Consider the following 18711-nt stretch of genomic DNA (forward strand, 5'->3'; position numbering starts at 1 on the left):
CAATCCGTTTTGCACTCCTGTGACCCATTTTTAGCCGAGGGCTGAAATCTACCATTGGCTGACGTCACTTAGCTGGTCCAGGCTCGGGAAAGATACCAAACATATGGTCGGGATCCACCCAAATGCCTGGTCTGGGGCCTGGCTCAGCTGAGAAGCCCCACCCACCCCATCCACAGCCCAATGCTCCAGCCAGAACTGGAGGGGCAGAGACAATCTCTCTGCTCACAGTAGAGGGGAGAACTGAGTGATCAGCGGTGTTTGATTGCACAGTTCTCCCTGCAGCGCCAGTGAGGGACAGATGCAGCCTCAGATCAATGTTGCATCCACCTAGGTGAGCAAAAATGGTTACAAAAATACACTGTGCTGCCAGGACATAAGTGAGTCAGACTGTGGCTCTCACACACAAGCTATCCCCACACACAAGCTCTGATTATAATAGTGTTCCAAGAGATGTAATAAAGAACTGAGCTGCTTTTGTGTGAGAAAAAAGCAGACCCATTGCTACTTATATTGTGAACATCAGCACTGACTATTGTTTATAATGTTCTCTTCCTACAGATCAGTCTTTTTAAGAGTATTTTTGAGTTAATTTACCATTCTGCCATTTCACCCAGCCTTGATGAAGTGGGATTGTGTGGCCCCCAAAAAAGCGTTGGCTGTAATTTGCCTTGCTTATTGTAACCAGCTAAACAATAAAGACTTTGGACTCCTAAGGATTTTTCATTTGGTGTTTTATTGGACATACAGTATTACAATTAGCCTGGCTATCTGTCTCTTAGTCATGCTGTAGCCAATCAGTACTTTTAAAGCGGGGGTTCACCCAAAAATCAACTTTCTGCCATTAGATCCAGCATACTGCTGACATCTGCAGTATGCTGTTTTTTTTTTGTACTTATCGTTTTATCAGCCTTTGTTATCCGGCTCCGAGCAGGGAATCCTTCCGGGTATAGGCGTTCCTAAGCCAAGCGGAGTTGATTGACGGGCTGCTAAAGCGCGTCACGCCTTCCGAAAATACTCAAAGTGACACTCGAGTGTTTACGGCGCCTGCGCAGTCAGCTCTACATGGCAGGCGCAGGCGCCGTAAACACCCGAGTGTGACTTCGGGTATTTTCGTAAGGCGTGACGCACTTTAGCAGCCAGTCAATCAACTCCGCTTGGCTTAGGAACGCCTATTGCCCGCAGAAATCCCCGCTTGGAGCCGGATAACAACGCTGATAAAACGATAAGTACAAAAAAAAAAACAGCATACTGCAGATGTCAGCAGTATGCTGGATCTAATGGCAGAAAGTTGATTTTTGGGTGAACCTCCGCTTTAACATGAAACTGACTTTGCAAAGGTTGGAGTGTGGCTTCATTTAAAAAGACATAATAAGGTTAAAAACGTACCATCATCCAATTTACTCAAGTAAGGCGGGGAAGAGTGGGGGCAAGGGAGTAGGGGCTGAGGCTAACCCTATAGCGTCTCCACTCAAAAGGTTTTTCCTGGACTATCTCGGTACTGATAAACAACAAAATACAATATAATGTAAAAAGAATTGATTTATTGTAAAACCAAAAATACAAATAATATTATTAAAAACAAACAAAAAACAGATGCTCGGGGGTCACCCAGAGGACATCTGTAGTTGTCGAATGATAGATTGGTCAAAGTCTCGACTAGTTTCGCGGTCACCCGCTTCCTCAGGAGAGCCAATCTATAAGGCAAATAATACAATAAAAACATATACAAAAATTGACTTAAGAAAATGACAGCATGTAGAGACAAAGAAATAATAAAATGGATAGCTTACCCAATGAATGGCAAATACTGTGCGAACCATAGCCGCCGTCAGAAATGCCCCCCAGGCGGACAAGGGGGAGTGTGAGTGGATCTCTATAAAAATAAGGTAGGGTAAAATGTAGGGGGATAGAACACTAAGGTATAGGGCTGCCAAGGGGGAGACGGGGGAGGGGGGAGAGAAAGGAAAGGGTGTGGGGCGACAGGGAGAGAAAGGGGGAGAAGTAGGGAAGAACAAGGAGAGACAGGAGGGGGGAGGGGGGGAAGAAGGAAAAAGGGGGGAGAGAAGAGGGGAGGGGGAAAAAAAGGAGGGTACAGGGCGCATAGATACGATGGCGCATATTTGCACTTATCTGGAGATACGTCGGCGCAAGTGCTTTGTGAATCCGGGCCATAATAGTTAACTGATTCCTTTTAAAATTGATTAAAAATAGATAAAAATCAATCATATAATGTACCTGTAGTTTCGTTTTTGCATCCACTTTCGTTTTTGCATTTAGTTTCGTTTTTTGCATGTTATCCTGCCTGTGTGCATGTACAGAGCCATAGAGCAGTAATGGTTTGGAAAATGAAACTAGAATCTCCCAGTACTGTGGTCCTCAGGAAACAGACAACCAGGAAGTGTCCAGAACAGAGAACAATTACAGCAACATCAGAGCAAAAACGAACAATGAGCACATGAAACCAGGACTGCAGTAAGGTAAAGGAAGCTATTTAGCTAAAAAAAAAATGTTCCTTTAGTGACCCTTTAAGCATTTTTTATAGGATACTGTATCAAATCCATTCTAGATCTAAATGTCCACAGACCTTCCTATAACCAAATTACAGCTCGCCTCCTCATAGAATGTTAAAAGGTTGGTTTGGCAAGAACAGTCTTTCAATAATTCCATATTGGTTACTACTAATTATACTATTTTCAAAGGAAAATTATTGGATATATTACCTTATCATTCCCTCTAATAGTTTACATACTATTGATGTTAGGTTGACTGATCTATAGTTTCCAGGTAATATCTCAGTCCTTTTTGAATATTGATACCATGTTTACTTTTTGCCAATCAGCCGGTACCAGTCCAGTCAGTAAGCTTTCCTTAACAATTAGAAATAATGGTCTGGCTATAGCATGGCAGGTTCTTTAAGAATTCTTGGGTGTAAGTGATCTGATCCTGGTAATTAAGTTACACTAAGAGCCGGTTCACACTGGGGCAACTTGGGATCCGACTTGAAGTCGCCTCAAGTCGTCCCAAGTCGCGCTGTTGAGAAAAACAATGCAAGTGAATGGGAGCGGTTTCAATACACACGACTCGAGTCGCTCCGACTTCAAAAGACGTTTCTGTACTACTTTAATCCGACTTGTAGGCGATTTGTACCCATTGATTTCAATGGAAGTCTGATCCAAGTCTGATCCAAGTCTGATCACTTTCTTAACTGAAGCGACTTTCCAGGAAGATAACATACATTTCTCAGGCAAACCTCTCCCTCCCCCACCCTCCACCTAGAGCTGATTGTCGTTTGATTGGCCACTGGAAAGTCTCCTGTCCTGGAGACGACTTCAAGTCGTGTTGTAAATCGCCCCAGATCGCCCTGTGGTTCATGCTCAAGAAGGACATCGGAGAACTGGAGAAAGTACAGAGAAGGGCAACCAAACTGATAAGAGGCATGGAGGAGCTCAGCTATGAGGAAAGATTAGAGGAACTGAATTTATTCACTCTTGAGAAGAGGAGAATAAGGGGGGATATGATCAACATGTACAAATATATAAGAGGTCCATACAGTGAACTTGGTTGAGTTATTCACTTTACGGTCAACACTGAGGACAAGGGGGCACTCTTTACGTCTAGAGGAAAAGAGATTTCACCTCCAAATACGGAAAGGTTTCTTCACAGTAAGAGCTGTGAAAATGTGGAACAGACTCCCTCCAGAGGTGGTTCTGGCCAGCTCAGTAGATTGCTTTAAGAAAGGCCTGGATTCTTTCCTAAATGTACAGAATATAACTTGAGTATTAAGATTTGTAGGTAAAGTTGATCCAGGGTAAATCCGATTGCCTCTCGGGGGATCAGGAAGGAATTTTTTCCCCTGCTGTAGCAAATTGGATCATGCTCTGCTGGGGTTTTTTGCCTTCCTCTGGATCAACTGTGGGAATGGAGTTGGGTGTATAGGATTTTACTGTGTTTTTTATTTTTGTTTTTTTATTTTTTGTGGTTGAACTGGATGGACTTGTGTCTTTTTTCAACCTGACTAACTATGTAACTATGTAACTATGTAACTATGTCGGAGTCGCCTCTGAAAGTCACGCTGGAAGTCATGTCGCCCCAGTGTTAACCGACTATAAGTGTTTAAGGAGAAGAATGTATTTAATACTGTACCGTTTCTGTCACTTGTGACTAACTTCCTCCGATAATCTTTTTTATGAATGTATTTTTTTTAATATAATTAAGGGTTAAATTGTACTGTTCCTTAATTTCAAGTACAGCTTTTAGGCATTGCTTAAGCAGGGTATTTAAAGAATTTGTGTATTTTCATCATTGCCCCTTAGGCCACATTAAAAGACCATGTTCCCATTGAATAGTATTTAGAAAAAAAAGCTGCCCATGCTTTTTTTTTTTTAAACATAAGCTTGCAAAATAGCCTTGGAAAAGGCCAGAAAAAATTGCAAGATTCACCTCCTAGAGACTTTAATGGAGTTTGTTCTGGATTCCTGGACCTCCCAGTGGGTGCAGAGAATGTGCAGCAAACCATACTTTTCCCAGTTTGCTCATCCTTATTTAGGTCTTATTAAAAAGAGTGAAAGGCCAACGGTGCTTTAAACAGGAAACCTGAGTTGCTATTTTTTATGTTATTTTTTTTTGTTTTTTGTTTTTTTTACAGTTATATTTTATTTTTACAGTGTTAATAAATTCGCATTTTTTATCCTTTCCATTTATTATTCTTTTTTTTAACCACTTAAGCCCTGGAGGATTTGGCTGCCTAATGACCAGGCCGTTTTTTGCGATTTGGCACTGCGTCGCTTTAACTGACAATTGCGTGGTTATGCAACGTTGCACCCAAACAAAATTGGCGTCCATTTTTCCCACATATAAAGCTTTCTTTTGGTGGTATTTGATCACCTCTGTGGTTTTTATTTTTTGCGCTATAAACAAAAAAATAGCTACGATTTAGAATTTTTACTGTTTTGCTATAATAAATACCCCCCAAAAATATATTAAAACATTTTTTTTTTCCTCAGTTTAGGCTGACATGTATTCTTTTACTTTTTTTACTAGTATTGGTGGCGATCTGCGATTTTTTATCATGACTGCATCATTATGACGGACACATCGGACACTTTTGACGCTATTTTGGGACCATTGTCATTTATACAGCGATCAGTGCTATAAAAATGGACTGATTACTGTATAAATGACACTGGCAGGGAAGGGGTTAAAAACTAGGAGGCGATGAAGGGGTTAAGTGTGTCCTAGGGAGAAATTCTAACTGTGTGTGGGCTGGGCTACAAGTGACATGACAGTGATCACTGCTCCCGATGACAGGGAGCAGTAAATCACTGTCCTGTCACTAGGCAGAACAGGGAAATGCCTTGTTAACATCTCCCTGTTCTGCCGCTCCTTGAGACGATCGTGGGACACAGACAGAAATCTTTGTACACAGGAAAGGCACAAAAGAAAATTTCCAACACAAAAACCTAAGAATAATTTTTGAAAGTAGATGTAAACCCAACAACTAAAGTGCCATATAAGCTTTAACAACTGGTAATACTGATATAATGAATATTGTTTGGGAACTTTTTGTTATGGTGTGACAACACTCTTGTCAGGACCCAGATCTGAACCTGGGGCAACTACACTGTCTGGCTGTAGCTCTTCCTGCTGTGCCATCTGAGACATTGGGCAGCTCCTTGTATGATTTCATGGAAAACCTAACTTTGTATCTTGTTTCTGGGGAACCTTGAACTTTTCTCCAATGTATTCCACTTGCTTCCACCCATAGTGTCAAGAGTAAACAGCTCAGCTCAGCAAACCAGCCCTACAAAGGCAGTTGGTACAGGAATGGGGGGGAGTCATGATTACAAGTAACATACACACACACACACACACACACACACATGTACACACACATATACACACACACATACATACATACATACACTTGTACACACACATGTACACACACCTGTACACAAACATGCTTACATACACATGTGCACACACACATGTATACACGCCCATACACATGTACACACATGCACACATATGTACACACACATCCGCATATACACACAGTTGCACACACATACACATTTACACACACATACACACACTAATGCACACACATACACATGTACAGACACATGTATGAAGCTCTTTTAAAATGAATCTAGCACATTACCTTTCCAGTTTCCTCGCGCACACACATACACATGTACACACACATACACACACATACACAAACATGTACACACACACACATACACATGCACACACATAAACACACATGCACACACATAAACACACATGCACACACACATACACACACACATACATACACATGTACACATACACATGCACACACGTAAACACACATGAACACACATAAACACACATGCACACACATACACAGACACATGTATAAAGCTCTTTTAAAACAAATCTAGCACAGTACCTTTCCAGTTTCCTCACATAGCTGGGAATTGCACTGTATGGGGAAAGAAGAGAGCACAGCACACTTCCCTTCACTTTACTTTCACATTTGAGGATAACCAAGCTTCTCATAGTGCCGATGTACAGTTTGGCAGGGGATTGGGAGATCGGGGCTCATCTGATGGCCCTTCTCTCCGATGATTTTGTGGCACACCTGAGGACCTCTGACGGCACACTGGTTGAGAAAGTCTGTACTGGACTATGACTATATTCATGTGGGTGGCTTTTTTTTTCAGGAGGATATGGAGTGCAGAAAAATATAACACAAAACACACAAAGCGCAGGTGGAGTCAGCAGCATGACATAATCAGCTAGCCTAGGACTCGGAGGAGAGGGACTGGAGAGCTTTTCCTACCTTTGTTACTGCGCCGCTCAGCCAGCCAGAGCTTCCACCACGTGTTGGTCCGGTCACAGTCGGTCTCCGCAGTCTGCACACTCTATTCTGACTCCACACAGCACATTGAGTCAGACAGGAATCCAGAAGTGACGCCACAGTGCCGCAAAAAGCACTGCCCAGTCGTCCTACGGTCCCTGCCAATACAAAAAAAGGAACTGGAGCAATAGACAAATGAGTGTAGAATAGGAGTGTTTTTGCGGGCGCATTGTTTGCGCCCTGAACTCTCCCTAAACATGGGCTTCCCAGCTTTCCCATAGACATAGACCGCCGTGTTTCTGGCACCTGGTCACTCTTAAAGTGCCCATTTTTTAAAAAATATCACCCCCTATTGATGGGCCGCTACGTGTCCCTATGCACTTTATCTGGAGCACTCCTATGCTTTCACAGCTAAGTACATTTTTAATACAGCTATGACAAGCCCTGCTTTTTTACAGTGATGGGCTGGCACATAAGAAAGCCCCTATCATTAGCCTTTCTAAACCACTTAATCACCTGAAGTTCAGAGGCCAGGACACAAATTATTGGATGTTGGTTGCTATGGCAGAATATGGCTGCATTGTTATGCCAGATGTATGAACCATAAACAATTTGGGTTCATTACAAACCCATCCTTGACCTTTACCCAAATCTCATCTCTACTGATGATTTGATGACTGGTGGGGGAATGCTCACATAATGACTTTAGCAGAAGCAGGAGATCCTTACATTGTGGGTTATCTGGTACAGCTTTCTATCCGGAACGGAGAACAGTGAACAGTACAGGAGTGACATTGTTAAATCCTGTGAGATAAGCAGTCAGAGGCAGAAGTGTCTAGACACAGTGCACTGCTATTTTTCATGAGGAGTGCAAGACAAAAGGTAAATCCCTATGGGTACTGTATAAACACTATTAATATTTTAAAGATGTTGCCTGAAAGATAGCAAATCTTCCCTATTTTTATTACAGTCCACTTTAAGAATTTTATGGAGGATTCCAGTGGTTGTGTTAAACATATATCTAACTAGTAGGTGGTCCAAAATATACTGATATTGGGCCAGAGCCACGTACATCGGCGCATTAATCCGCCGGGCGTAGCGTATCTAAGATACACTACGCCGCTGTAACTTATCATTTTTTTTTTCGAATCCTCAAAGAATTTGCACCGTAAGTTATGGCGGCGTAGTGTATCTTTGGCGGCGTAATGGCGCGCCATTCAAATCTCTGTGATGGGGGCGTGTTTTATGTAAATACGTCGTGACCCGACGTAAACAACGTTTTTTTTTAAACTGCGCATGCGCCGTCCGTGGGGGTATCCCAGTGCGCATGCTCGAAATTAAACCGGAACAAGCCAATGCTTACGACGAGTGACGTCATTCTACGCAAATCACTATTCGCGAATGACTTACGCAAACGATGTAAAAAATTCAAAATGCGAGGTGGGAACGACGGCCATACTTATTGAGTACGCCTCATAATAGCAGGTTTAACTATACGCCGGAAAAAGCCAAACGCAAACGACGTAAAAAAATGCGCCGGCCGGACGTGCGTACGTTCGTGGATCGCCGTAACTAGCTAATTTGCATACTTGACGCGGAATTCGACGGAAACGCCACCTAGCGGCCTCTGAAAAATTGCACCTAAGATCCGACGGCGTACGAAGATGTACGCCTGTCGGATCCATCCGAGATGCCGTCGTATCTTGTTTTGTAGATACAAAACAAAGATACAACGCGCATAATTTGAAATTACGCGGCGTATCAATAGATACGCCGGCGTAATTGTTCTGTGTTCTGTGCCATATGCCCATTGTGTTTTTTCACCAATACACCTAGGAAAACCTTGAAAGTCAAAGATAAGTGTTTGAATTATTTCTGGGGAAAAAGGGAAATGGTTTATTCAGCCAGCTACCTTCACAACCCTCAGCTGGCAGAGACAACTGGAAATTCTGATGATGATACGATGAACCATCAATACACTGCTTTGGTATAGCACATGCATCATTTCAGAAATCTGAATGTACTGCATTACCTTGTTCCGGTGACCTTTCATTTATCTGTATAGCTATATCTGTATCTGTCAAGCTGTCTTTCTAATAAAATTAAACCTATATACTTTTATATGCATGTTTTAAAACTAGATGACATTTTCATTTTGAAAATGTAGAACGCATAATGATAGGGAATTATTCAAGAATGATATTCAAATTAAAACATTTTATCTGGTATTTGGTACATGTTCTACAATATATTTTTCCATGTGTGTACAGTGAGTATATAACATAAAATAACATAATGTATATCTTAAATGCATATAATCATCAAAATCATCTCTGACATGATTTTGATGATTATTAGTATGCATTTAAGATATACATTATGTTATTTTTAATTTATAAGAATGTGGCCCCTATGGAACACCCCATATCACCATGGAATACTGTATTTTGAATATGACAAAAATTATGACAGATGACATGCAGCCATTTTTGGGTGTCTGTTAACATCGGTGCATTGGGGTAATGTGTGTTAGTTATCGCAACCTGTGGCAATGGAATGTTACTCATGGTAATGCAGGTTATGTGTGTTCATTTTGAATGACACCTTAATACATCTTCCCATCTCACCTGTGTTGCCAAAAATGATGCATGGATGACTTTTCAAATGAATGGGATATGTTAAAGTGCATGCATTCAGTGCACTGCAGCGGACGGGGTTGGTGTGACTGGACCTGGAATAAATACGGTTAAAGTGTAAACCTTACCATACATGGATCAAATTTTTGCTGGTTCAACGGGAACTGGCCGAATTTTGATCCATGTATAGTAGGCTGGTTTTACAGAAGTTAACCCTCAGATTTTCTCTGCTTGGCTATAGCCCGCAGCGCTGATCAGTGTATTCTGATGGTGGGGAAAGCTCCACGATGTCAGAATACAATAACTCAACGAAAGGGTTTCCCCCATCCACATCAAATGTATAAATAAGGGAATCAGGTAATTTTTTTGTTCAACCCATTAGTTGAACGAAAAAAAAAAAGACTCATTTATGGACTGCATAAAGCCTAACTCCACTTTTTTTGAGAAAAAAAAAACATTCCTCTCTGGGTGATCTATGTACATTATAAGGATTTTAACAAACTTTGTTGTGGATTGCTACCTTTTGGTAGTCTGAAGAAATCACTGTTTGTTCCTCTGTGCCCCTGTGTTTAGTGAGCCTAATGGGAGTGGTTTCATAATTATCAATCATCTGTGCACCTGCAGGACTCTAATGAGGAAAGCTTCTGGGCCTGCATCCCTTTAGATGTGTTCCTCACCAAAAATGAAATTTTCGTTGCAATTGATGCCTGAAATCTCACTTGTATCTTAGTGTAGACTTCTGGGAAAATCAGTGAGCCAATCACACAAGCAGGAAATTATGTTTCTGGGGACGTTCTGTAAACATTCTGTGTGCAGAACACCTCCAGGTAGCCATATTGCATTTTCAGAAAATCACAGCGGCTGCAGATTGAAAAGGAAAGGTATTTTTTATTAACATTTAATTACAAAATGACTTGTGTCGCAATCGTATTTGTTATATTATTTTTTCTTTATTTGCTATTTTCTTTCCCCACGAAAGTTAGGCCTCGTACACACGGACAGACTGTAGCTGAAAACGGTCCGCCGGTCGGTCAAAACTGATGAAAACGGACGGAAGGTCAGTTTCATCGGTCCAAACCGATCGTGTGTGGGCCCCATCGGTCAGTTATCCTTCGGTCGAAAAATTTAGAACTTGCTTTAAAATTGAACCGATGGACGCCTAACCGATAGGTCAAAACCGACGGTTAGTATGCAAAAGCATCGGTTAAAAACCCACGCATGCTCAGAATCAAGTCGACGCATGCTTGGAAGCATTGAACTTCATTTTTATCTGTACGTCGTTGTGTTTTACGTCACCGCATTGGACTCGATAGTTTTTTAACTGATTGTGTGTAGGCACATCAGACCATCAGTCAGCTTCATCGGTTAACCGATGAGAACGGTCCTTCAGGCCGTTCTCATCGGATGGACCGACCGTGTGTACAGGGCTTAATGGTAACCACAGGATTGGTGAAAAACCCCACAGCATATGTGTATATATTTTGATAATCATAGTAACATTTGGCTTTTTTTTTATGAATGATTACTTATTGAGTTGATAATTGGTTACATAGCATCACATGCAAGGTCATAAATGTTACCAAAAGACCCCCCTACCCTCAAGTTTAACTGTGCCCTTACAGCATGTTTAGCACAGGCAATTCTTAGAGGAAGCATTACTAATGTGACAAGCAGGGCCGCTGATAGGCCAGTACAGCTGGCCCTTTTGTACCGGGCCCGGCCAGCAGGGGGGCCCGGCAACCTGATCAGATCAAAAAGTTAATGTAGTAAAAAAAATCCTGCAGCCGTGTCCCTTAACGTCCATCAAATGCCCAACCACCACAACCATTGGATACTGCCATACCACCGACACCTCCCAACCCCCCCCCCCCCCCTTTAAGATTTTCCGGGGTTTTTTTTTTTCGTTTTATTAGATCGCAGGAGGGAAGGGACTATTTTGTCTATTTCGGGTGCGGAAGAATACCACCTCCGCACCGCTCCCTGTGCTGGCTCAAGTCCCGGCCAACGGGCAATTGCATTGCTAGGCAGGTGCAGGGGGTGCGGCCCGGGTGACACCATCCTGACTCTCCTTAGGTTTTTTTTTCCCGCTGACCCCGCTGGAATAACACGCCCAGCTCCGCAGCCGGTGTGTCCTGGCGTGTCCTGGCGTGTGTCCTGCTTCCTCCTTCCTACTGAGCCAGTGACATCTCACAGACATGATGATGTCACGATCTCCACCCGGGCGGCGCGGCTGTACGCGATCCTCGTCTGAGTCTCCTCTCCAGCTGCAAGCGAGTGCTGCAACAGGTAGGAGGGAGGAGGGAGGAAAGGGTGACACTTACTATGGGATGTCCACTGCCCAAGCCTGAGCCTGAAGTGAGGTGTGAGGTGTACACAGACCAATGGAGGGACACTGCTGTGTATGCTGAGCTAAGATTTGTTTGGACTGTATTTTCGTAGATGGAGGAGGGGCACAGAGTGTGGAGTGAGGGAGGGGTCTCTATACTTAGTGTAAGGGGGGTTTGTACTTAGTATAGGGGTTCTGAGCTGGGGGAGGGTGTCTGTACTTAGTGTAAGGGGGGCCTTGTAGTTTAAGGGGGTGTCAGAACTGGGGGAGGGGGGTCTATACTTAAGAGGTGACTGTACTAAGGGAGGGGGTCTGTACTGAGGGGGACTATAGTTAGTGGAGATGGGAATCTGTACTCAGGAAGGGGGTCTGTACTCAGGGAGGGGGTCTGTACTCAGGGAGGGGGTCTGTACTCAGGGAGGGGGTCTGTACTATGGGAGGGGGTCTGTACTATGGGAGGGGGTCTGTACTATGGGAGGGGGTCTGTACTATGGGAGGGGGTCTGTACTTAGTGGAGGGATCTGTACTGAGGGAGAGGGGTATATACTGGTGGAGTGGGGTATGGACTGAGGAAGGGGGGGGGGTCTTTACTTAGTGGAGGGGTTGTGTACTAAGGGAGGGGGGTCTGTACTTAGTGGAGGGGGATCTGTACTTAGTGGAGGGGGGTCTGGACTGAGGGAGGTATGTACTTAAGAGAGGGGGCTCTATACTGAGAGAGGGTGTCTGTACTGAGGGGGTCTGTACTTAGTGGGTGTCTGTACTGAGGGGGTCTGTACTTAGTGGGGGTCTGTACTGAGGGAGGGGGTTTATACTGGTGGAGGGGGGTTTGGACTGAGGGGGGGTCTGTACTGAGGGGGGACTATACTTGGTGGAGAGGGGGGTCTGTACTGAGGGAGGTGGTGGTCTATACCTAGTGGAGTGGGGGGCCTATACTAAGGGGTAACTGTAGTTAGTGTAGAAGGGGGGCTGTACTAAGGAAGGAGGGTCTATTCTTAGTGGAGATGGGGGTCTGTACTGAGGCTGGACTATACTTGGTGGAGGAGGGGTGGCTCTGTCTGCCCATAATGCATGTGCTGCCTGCAGAGACAGTGCCACCCATGCCATAATGTGCTGCAGACAGTGCCACCCATGACGCTAATGCCATAACGCATGTGCTGCCTGCAGAGACAGTGCCTACCCATGCTGCCAATGGCATTATGCCATTGGCAGCATGGATGACAGTGTCTGCAGCACAATATGGCATTGACAGCATGGGTGGCACTATCAGCAGGTAGCACATGCGTTATGGCATTGGGTCATGGGTGGCACTGTCTGCAGCACATTACGGCATTGATGGCATGGGTGGGACTGTCTGCAGGTAGCACATGCATTATGGCCCATAACGCATGTGCTGCCTGCAGAGACAGTGCCACCCATGCCGCCAATGTTGTAATGTTCTGCAGACAGTGCCACCCGTTCCGCCAATGCCGTAATGCGCTGCAGACAGTGCCACCTATGCTGCCAATGGCATTATGCCATTGGCAGCATGGGTGGCACTGTCTGCAGCACAATATGGCATTGGTGGCACTGTCTGCAGTACATTATGGCATTGGCGGCATGGGTAGCACTGTCTCTGCAGTACATTTATGGCATTGGCATGTCCCGATGTCAAGTCGCTGGGCCAGGGGGCGGAGCCAGGGGTGGGGCTGAAGGAGGGACCAGGGGCGGGACTGAAGGGGGCCCCGTCAGGTAGGTTGTACGGGGCCCCATGATTTCTATCAGCGGCCCTGGTGACAAGGTATGGCATATTTAAAGAGTAACATATATTTTGAGTACCATACTTATGTAGCACTAACCCCCGAAGGAGCTGCTGAGTATTTTGGGCGGCATGTTACCTTTACCTTCTCGCTGTCCAGGGTAATAGAGAGAGTTGAAAAAGTCCAATGTCCAAACGATGCACTTCTTTTTCTAGGATTTATTTGCAGAACTTAGTAGAAAAGAAGTTGGAGGGGTGGAAGGGTAAATAGGTAGGTTCAGATATATAGTCTTAAATAGGAAACACTCCTGCTTCCAGCAAACAGTTCTCGTCGACACTCTAGCCAGAGTGGGTATTGCTCACCCGGAAAGGTCCCTCTCACCGGCCTAGCAGCCGGAATGGCGCACGGTATAAAGTACAGTCTCTGCCACAGACCTTCCTTTAAAAGGAGGCACTTTTGGTCCAGAATCCCCTGCCACAGGATTCAGCACCCGGATCTCTCCAGATTAACTTCTGTAGAACTTAGATCTGACAGGCGCCATCAAGCCTCTCAGTGTATTTTGCATCCTTCGATGAAGTTTCCAGGCCTTCTCCCAAGATACCAGCCTCTTGCATGGTCCTCTCCAGAATAGGTCCTCCCCTGGCTTCCTTCATCAAGTGGCTTCCTCCCGCACGACAGACAGCACAGGATCACCTTGAAAGTGCAGATCCAGTCTGACTACTGGGCCTACTAAGCGAAACCCCAACCCCGGACCAACGTGGTCCCGGAGTCAAGATTCAAGAGCACGCACCCCAGGCCAGGCGGGCCACGAGGCGCGTGGGACGACAGCTACCGCCAATGGCGTCTGGCCCTTAAGAACCCCTCCCCAGCATGCACAGCGGAACGATCACTCCCACTGCTTCGCTGCCGAGGGGGACAACTAACACACCCTGACTCTGCTGACTCTGCTGCTGCTGCCACCCTTGGCCCGGGAGGGTAATAACACCCCCAGACAAACAATGGTGGTTACTTCCAGCACAGCCATGACTGGAACAGAGGCTAAATTGCCCATAATTACACTTGTCTGAGCCAAATAACGACTCAGACCCCCTCTCTTTTTAGAGCAGCGCCTGTTCAACAGGAGCAGGCCACTACACTTATATTAACCTTATGCTGCTTACATGCGATTGGAATTTCCGAAAAACAAATGTTTGATGTGAGCTTTTGGTCGGATATTCCGACCGTGTACACTCTATTGGACATTTGCTGTCATAATTTCAGACAATAAATGTTTGAGAGCTGGTTCTCAATTTTTCCGACAACAAAAGTTCTTGACGGAAATTCCGATCGTCTGTATGCAATTCCGACGCACAAAAATCCTAAGCATGCTAGGGAATCAATTCGACGCATGCTCGGAATCATTGAAATTCATTTTTCTCGGCTCGGCGTAGTGTTGTACGTGACCGGGTTCATGGCGATCGGAATTTCCGACAACATTTGTGTGACCCTGTGTATGCAACACAAGAACATTCCATCGGAAAAAAAAATACACGGTTTTGTTGTCAGAATGTCCGATCATATGTACGCGGCATAAGAGATATCTGTTATGTAAATTGATGGCTCTGTGCTGAGTGCTGACCATATTTTAAGGAGCTGTGTTTTTATTCTGTTTTAATACATAAAGGTGTTGCATCTTTGTTCTGCATACTTATCCATTTCTTAGTAATAATTTAGGCAACAACTGCCTATCCGCACAACTCTATGTAAACCACACATCCATTCATCCACCTGCTGACATATTCATTTAAATTTCTTCACTGAAATTGATGCAGGGGAAAATTAAAGGCATGAATATTGACAGCCTGATCCATTGCCCCTTTAGAGGAAGATTGTAGCCATGTGACGAGTTTCATACTTGTATGTTACAAAATATAAATCTGCAATTAGCAGTAAGAATCCCTTGCATACATCCATAGCAGAGTAAACATGGTCAGGAAGGTCTTTAGTAAGAGTTAAAACATGGGGGGGCATTTGTTTATAATTCCCCCAAATGAATTATGTTCCTCAAGGGCATAAGTATAGCCATAGAAGCCTATGTGATTGCTATAGGTCCAAGGCTGGTATCTGCAAATGCTTTGTAAAAAGGGAAAACATATTCCCTTGTAGTCATTTCTCCTTCACCTACTGGCTGCGAATATCCTACTTGGCTTGACTTCAAACCTTTCTGAGCATCAATCCACTTACATAAAACATTTTAGTTCAAGTGCATGATGTGACAAAACCAACTTTAATTAGAGACTGAGGAGGAGACTGCTATTGTGGAACTGTGCAGCCAGGGCTGCTGTTAGAAACCACGGGACCCCATACAGCCTACTTGGCAGGGCCCCCCTCAATTATATCAAAACACCATTTTCACTTAAAATATACTAAAATCATTCTTAGCGGACACAAAAGATAACAGAGAAGCTGTGTGAATTAGCCCCCTTTTAAATAGTTTTTTAAATTTAAATGTTTTGAATTTTTTTTTTTTACAATTTTGTAATTTTTTCACAAGAATTTTATTCAATTTTACAAGGGATTAAAACAATACAGGGTTACAATTTGTTATTTTTTTAATGTGACAGGGAAACCGGCAGCTGTGTCTGTGTCTCTCCCTGCAGCAGCTAAAAGTTGGTGGGAGGGAGAGAGAGAAACTGGGTTTTAGCTGCTGCAGAGAGTCACATAGGGCATCCTGTAATTGCCCCTCCATCCAACCGCACTGATTCCCTCTGCTGTTTGGGCCCCCCTGTGAGCCTGGGCCCCCTACAGGAGGACTGATGGTCCCCCCCTATCAGTGGCCCTGTGTGCAGCCAGTGTCAAGCTTGCCCTTTATCGAATAGAGATGCAAACAGGCTGTGAACTGCTAGGATTGTGGGAAGCGTAGTCTCACACAGACTAAACTGACTGATGTGGTACTTTCCCATTGCTTTTCCAGGGCTAAGGTGGAGAAGCAGAGAGATTGAATGCACATAAGGCTGCCAGCACCACTTACCACAGCACTTGAGAGGGAGAGAGGCACAGTGACAGACTTTCTGGGACATCAAAAGTGCCACGGAAGGTGATAGACCCTGCTGCCAGGGGGGAAGGACACTGCAGACACAGACCAGCTGTGCTTTATTCAGTAAACAGAGAGAGACCATCTGCTAACACAGGAAGTTGGTGAGGGGCCATTGGCCAAATCCACATTATATTTTGGCAAAAAAGGGCCAGTGTTGTCAGTGAGTATCCTCGAGCCAGTACCATTTTCAGTGCTTAAAGGGAACAGAGCCAGTGCCATCATCACTTTCTAAAGGGACTTTATCCTGAGCACTCCGACATAACAGTAGGGCCCAACGAGCTGGCCAGCAGAAGAGAGTACATTACAGACAGCTAAACAGTTTGGGTATGTAGCCAGGTGTTTGGCTAGAGATAGAGAGTGATTAAGGACACTGTGCTGCAGTGCTTTCAGTGTTCCCAATGCACTTTATCTGTATGGGTTAACACTACCTCGCCTCCATCCAGCAGGGGAAGCTGACAAGCAGAAGGAGCTCAGGAGACTTAATGGTTGGCTTCATTGAATCAGGGGAGATGAAGTTCAGGAAATAAACCGTTTCTATGGAGGTTAATGGACTACAATTAATGTGAACCTGGTATAAAGAGAGAGAGATAGAGCTGTATTTTTACAGACTGAATACTGAGGGATTTCCTCTTTGCTGTGAGGAGACTGAGGTGTGTATATCACTTGCTCCTTTGTGCACATCAACTTGCTGCAAGCCTGAAGTGAGCTGACATCTGAACAGTGGGACTGGTGAGAGGACACTGTTACTGCTAGCAGAGACTGATGCTGCTTAAACACGATTGGATTTCCTATGGGATAAAATCCAATGGAATTTTCCGTCGGAATTCCGATGAAGCTGACTTTCATCAGTCTTGCCTACACACTATCAGACTAAATTCCGACTGTCCTAGACGCGGTGACGTAAAACACTACAATGAGCCGAAAAAAATGAAGCATGATTCTGACTTGATTCTGAGCATGCGTGGATTTTTCTCCTAAGGAGTTCCACACAGACGATTGGAATTTCCTATCAGTTTTTTTTCCATCGGAAAAATTTAAAACATGTTCTATTTTTTTACACCGATGGGAAAAAGTCTGATGGGGCCCACACACGATCGTTTTTTCCGTTGAAAAAAGATCGTTTGTACACGGCATAGGAATATAGGAACTGGGCATCTAACTAATTATTTACTGCATGCAGACTTTACTGGGATGGTACTCATGTGTACCACCTGTAAAGACTGGGTCCCAACGCTAGCCATCTTCTTATTCAGACAGCTGCTTCACAAAAACATTGCCTACTGTCCATAGTAAGTGGTACCTCTTTAGGAAGTCCTAAATTTTATTGCTGCCATTCATATAGTGTGCACGTTAACCAGTAGCCGACCAGCCGCCATTTCTATATGGTGGCAGGTTGGCTCATTCCCGCAAATCGCCTTAAGCCTCGTACACACGATCGGATATCTGATTTTATCTAATCGGATGGATTTTTTTGTCGGATATCGGATGAAGCTGACTTTCATCAGTCTTGCCTACACACCATCAGTCAAAAATCCGATCGTGTCCAAGCGCGGTGGCGTACAACACTACGATGAGCCGAAAAAAATGAAGTTCAATGCTCCAAGCATGCGTCGACTTGATTGTGAGCATGCGTGGATTTTTGACCGATGCAGTTCCATACAGACGATCATATTTTTCTATCGTTTTTTTATCCATAGGAGAAATTTAAAACATGTTCTGTTTTTTTTTCACTGATGGAAATCAAACCGATGGGGCCCACACACGATCGGTTTGTCCGATGAAAACAGTCCATCGGTCTGTACACATGCACCGCCGGAGGCGGGGGACACAATGTACGTGGCTGGCGGCTGCGATGTCCACCAGCAACCTAGAGCCATAACAGGGATGTGTGTATGTAAACACACAAATCCCCATTCTGACAGGAGAGGAAAGAGAATCTGTTGTTCCTACTAATCAGAAACAGCGATCTGTCTCCTCCTATTGTCAGTCACATCCCCCACAGTTAGAAACACACATTTAAACTCTTGATCGCCCCCTAGTGTTAACCCCTTCCCTACCAGTGATAATTAAGCCTTGTACACACGATCAGT

The 18711-nt window shown here is 44.4% G+C and overlaps 1 long non-coding RNA gene across 1 annotated transcript; it reads right to left on the bottom strand.

Moving 5' to 3' along the window:
• Window positions 1–1602: 1602 nt before the first annotated feature.
• Window positions 1603–7039, bottom strand: LOC120928556. Its single transcript, XR_005747224.1, has 3 exons — window positions 6830–7039; window positions 1791–1873; window positions 1603–1694 (listed from the first exon to the last, which is right to left on the bottom strand). It is a non-coding gene; the product is annotated as an uncharacterized LOC120928556 (long non-coding RNA).
• Window positions 7040–18711: the final 11672 nt, after the last annotated feature.

Source organism: Rana temporaria, chromosome 2, assembly GCF_905171775.1.
Source record: "Rana temporaria chromosome 2, aRanTem1.1, whole genome shotgun sequence".
Classification (NCBI taxonomy): domain Eukaryota; kingdom Metazoa; phylum Chordata; class Amphibia; order Anura; family Ranidae; genus Rana; species Rana temporaria.